The following is a 4721-nucleotide window of genomic DNA, read 5'->3' as shown; positions in this document are numbered from 1 at the left end:
TTTTAAGGATCGATCGCGGTTTATTCAAGAACGTCACATGCCAAAAGAATTATAAAGATGAATATGATCTGATCTTGAAGTATGTTTTCATGTAAATTGGACTAAATAAATTGATAGATAAAAAGAAATTGAAGATAAATGTTCGAATCGATAGAAAGTATGGTGCAAATCCGGTGGTGATTTCCTGAAAGATCACATTAAATGGTTAAAATATTTCGTCGACACCACTGGCCAAAACATCCTTTCAAACAGTGAAGTACCATTTCGCTCATATGCAGTGAGCTTGAAAGCCGAAAAATCCTGCATCTTGTGGTACACTCATCATTGGTTTTAGAATGAATATCGCCCCCTCAAATTTCCATCGAGAAAGGAGCAGATATTCATTCTAACGGCAACATTGAGATATCATAATTAGTATTTTGCAGACCAACCGAATGGAAATTGTAGAAATTCAACTGGATACATCACATCTGTGCACCTTTATCAAAGAGAATCAAGCGACCTCCTTATGATCTAAATGATAATTATTATTTAGGTCATAAGGAGGTCGTTCAAATCTCTATGATAATTGATTAATGACATGAATTGCATCACATTCCTTCGAATCATAAGTATCCAAAATTACGCCACCTCTGCAACCTGGAACATATTGAATTAGTTGAATAGAACGAACCATTTTCTGAACAAATGTAAGTGAAATCTTATACAAAATCACCTTAAGAGGAGTGTATCCCACATCGTCTTTAGAATGAATATCGACCCTTCCCTCCATGGGAAGTTCAATGACCGTCTATTGGAAAATAATAGATAAATTGTTTAAAACGGTTCGTATAAACGGAAAAAATCAAATCGTCTTGTTTTAAAGCAGAAATTCATTCAAAATTACCCCACTCAGCAGGACAGCGAAGAGATGTCCATCCATCGTTATCTTTTTCACGTACATCGCCTTCGTGCTCAATGAGAAGTTCAACGACCTCCGTTTGAACTGGAGAAAGAAACGATGAATGAAATAGACTGAAAAACACTCTTTCTACACAGACTGAACCGTTTTGAATATTGTTTTTTTTTTCATTCATTTTTGAAAATTTCCATTCGCAACAGCCAAATGTACAGCTGTTTCTCCTTCCGATTTGAAATTAATTTGAAAGTCCTTTGAGAAATTATTGACATTTCTCACTTGGTCCAATTATCAATTTTTTATGTTCAATAGCCCAATGTAAAATTGAACCATGATCATCAACTGACAGCCAAAATAATATTCACATTGGTCTTGGAATGATTTTTTTTTGAATTTTTGGAACAAAGTCATATATCTTTGGGTACACAAAGCTGGACTAAGCATTTTTATTTCAAATTCAAATTTCGTATCACAAAAACACTTTTTTTCAATATAATCTAAATAAATGACAGTTAGCAATATCCTGAAATCGGCATTAAATTGATTATAGTGTCGTAGTTCATATTGTCATTAATTCAAATTAGCCCGAAACATACGGTGATCATATTTGAACAAAGTTAATTTTATATATTCTGAAATGACTCTATCAATTTGAAGGCAGAAAAAAAGGATCAATGTTCTTATCACAGTTAAATATTGCATTAACACATCGCACGCTCATTTCATTATCACTCTGAACTGTGTCTTTGCCCTCACTTCATATTAGAGCTATGAGTGATATTGTTATGTGACTTATGTGACGTCAAATGAGTGGAATATGAGGGAATTTATAACTGATATTGAACTCGGCTAAATAGTTGAGTAATAACCCAAGCGCAACTCCACACTTAGCTTCTAAATGTGACACCGTAGTAAGTGTGGGCATACGTTTTGCAAACAAGCGACAAAGAGAATGGAAACAAGTGCGCGTGTGGTAGTGAGTAGCCTGATGCGATGCTTCTCAATGTAGCGACTAATACACGCGCACTTGTTCCCACTCTCTTTGTCGCTTATTCGCAAAACGTATGCCCACACTTACTACGGTGTCACATTTAGAAGCTAAGTGTGGGGTCGCGCTTGGGAAAGTTGTGAAAACACTCAAAAAATTGCTTACGAGATTATTGTACTGAAGTGACATTTCGTTTTCAAGGTCTCTTTCGTAAATGTCATGAAAAAAAAAGTCCGATGAATTTGTATCTCTTTATTCGTTCCGAATCATCCAAAATTGGTGTCTGATTTAAATTTACTCCTTATTTCTATCATTGTACGTTTGATCACAAGACACTCTGTATTTTCAACATAATTTTAACAACAGCACATCCATGAATTCAATTCAAATGAGTTTAAATTGCCCACAAATTTTATCCATGGTATCAACATTTGAAATGTTCATCTACACACAGTTGATTAATTCACAATTTAACAACGAAATTTTCATTCCAAAAATTAAATTCAACAAGAATGCCAAAAATATGTTCTTTCAAGAGCGAATGAACCGGCCATTTTGAAATGATCACATCAAATGAGAGTAACAATCGTGAGACTCACATCTGTTTTGAGCACTTTTCGATAAAGGAAAAAGAGAGGAAGCGATAAAGGATGTGAACGAACACAGGTAACCAAGTTATCGTGACACGGAAAAGCAAACAGTATGGCCAATAAAAGAAATCAGAATTTACTGAGCAACCGCCTTATAATTTGTCCATTTTCACAAAGTGTTTATCCCGTGCTTCACGCAACGTACAATTCAAACACCCATTGGGCATCCATTTCAAAAGTGAAAAACAAATTAAACAAATGAACACCGATTGAATCGCATGAAAATAAAATGGATACAATGCATTTACTACTAATAATATAGCAATAGCATGGGATAAATATTCACCAATAAGAATAATTGCGACAGAGCTTAAGAATCGCACTGAATGGACGCTGCGAGTAGCGCACACACTCACTTGAATGAAAGACAATAAATTCGTGTGCGCTGCTCGACTCACGAAAATGAGTTTTTATACGCACACCGCACACTATGTTGTGCTTCTTCTTCTTCTTCGTTTTGTTCGTATCTGCTATAGCGAAAAGAAGAAAAAGAAGAAGAAGCGGAAGACTGGTGAGTGAGTGAGGCGCACAGAGCGCTGTGGCTCTCATTAAAATGAGTTGCACTGCGAACTGAGTATGCGATTCTTAGCCCCTGAATTGCGATGCATCCATACCGATTTGTCAATGAAAATGATTCACTCAATTCAGAATATCCAATGGTGTCGATGGAAAATGCAATAAGTAAATAAAAACAATAGATTACACTGAGCAATTTAGCAATGTTGAATGTGAATATTAGATCATTTGAATCGAACCACTTCGATGCTATCGTTGCCATAAAGAAAATCAGATTCATGCAGCCAATGCAAAGTGTAAGCTTAAAAATGACTCGATTGCGATAGACTTGAAATTTTTCCGCTAACCACAAGAGCGAAACACCAACTACAATTTTTACCAGCGATACAATTGCAAAAAATTGAATCATTTGCAGTTCAGGTGGACTATACGAATATGCACTATGTACAAATTTTTCGCTAGATTTAGTTTTGGTTAATAATTGTTTGTGTTCGAGCCAGTGTTGAAAGTCGAACCAAATGTTCGCCAAAAATATCCAGTAAATGCAGCTGTTAGTTAGAAGGACATTTAAAAGGCGCAAACACAATACCACTAACAATGGACGTGAATTACTATTGCTGAAAATTTTGCTGCCATCTGTGTTATCTTCCATCAACATCGTTTTAAATTCGTTAAAATCTCGTCGTGTAAAATTCTGCGGTTCATTTCTTAATTTCAACATAATTTCCAGAGCGCATAGATCCTTGCCATTTTTCAATAAAAAAATAATTGACTCATATGTAAATGGCACAGAAATCAGAGTGAAAATGGCCAGTACAAACATTTCGACACCAATTGGTGTGTTAACATCAGTAGAAATGGCTTTCGCTACACTCAAACCATTCTCCGTACAAATTTTGAGTTTTTTACTTCAAATAGGAGTAATACACAATACACTCCATATCGGAGTAAATGTTTGTATGAGTGTATTCCATTGTGGTGTATATTCTATACCATACGAATAGCAGACCATGGTAAATGTGTTTTCTATATCAATAAATGTGATATTGTATCAATCTCTGGATCGATCGATAGTTTTATGATGTGAGATCGATTTTTGACCAAATTTGTAGGTAATACCCAGTATTCAAATCTTCAGAGACCAATATTTTTTTCGACAAAAAAGGTAGTTGTTTCAGACAAAAACAGAGGCTTGATTTTCGACCATTTATCTAAAACCACTGACAAAAAGTTTAGAAATGCTCGTTCTCGACATGAATCCACCAACCAAAACGAAAATGTGTCATATCTGCTATGAACTGCACTTCCCTTTTATGCCATAAAAATATCCTAAGATCAATAAATTGAACAAACCTTTTGTTGTTTTACGTCTCACCTACAGATTTTCATTGAAGTATGTTCCTTCTTCCTATTGGGACAAAGTTGATTCATTCATTCACGCATGCATGCGTCAAAAAATACGCGTTAAGAATGAATGAACGGATCACTTTGGTAAGAAAAGTCATGAACGTTATAAATAAAGTGCTTTTATTGCCTTTTGTCGTTGTTGTGAAATTTGTTGATTTTATTCAATGCAAACATTTTTGTAATCGTTGCCATGATCACAATATTGATGATTATGTTTTTAAGGATCGATCGCGGTTTATTCAAGAACGTCACATGCCAAAAG

The 4721-nt window shown here is 35.1% G+C and overlaps 1 long non-coding RNA gene across 3 annotated transcripts; it reads right to left on the bottom strand.

Moving 5' to 3' along the window:
- Window positions 1–6: 6 nt before the first annotated feature.
- Window positions 7–2814, bottom strand: LOC129571968 (uncharacterized). Of its 3 annotated transcripts, none has more exons than XR_008688371.1 (4): window positions 1178–2814; window positions 887–985; window positions 716–790; window positions 7–639 (listed from the first exon to the last, which is right to left on the bottom strand). It is a non-coding gene; the product is annotated as an uncharacterized LOC129571968 (long non-coding RNA). The 3 variants fall into 3 exon arrangements; XR_008688372.1 differs by having other exon boundaries at window positions 2052–2814; XR_008688370.1 differs by having other exon boundaries at window positions 887–2814.
- Between the last annotated feature and the right edge of the window lie 1907 nt (window positions 2815–4721).

The sequence above is a fragment of the Sitodiplosis mosellana genome, unplaced genomic scaffold (genome assembly GCF_009176505.1).
Source record: "Sitodiplosis mosellana isolate CC-2019 unplaced genomic scaffold, AAFC_SMos_1.0 Smas_scaffold_3876, whole genome shotgun sequence".
NCBI lineage: Eukaryota > Metazoa > Arthropoda > Insecta > Diptera > Cecidomyiidae > Sitodiplosis > Sitodiplosis mosellana.
The sequence above is the reverse complement of the archived record's forward strand: the minus strand, read 5'-3'. Positions and strand labels throughout refer to the sequence as shown.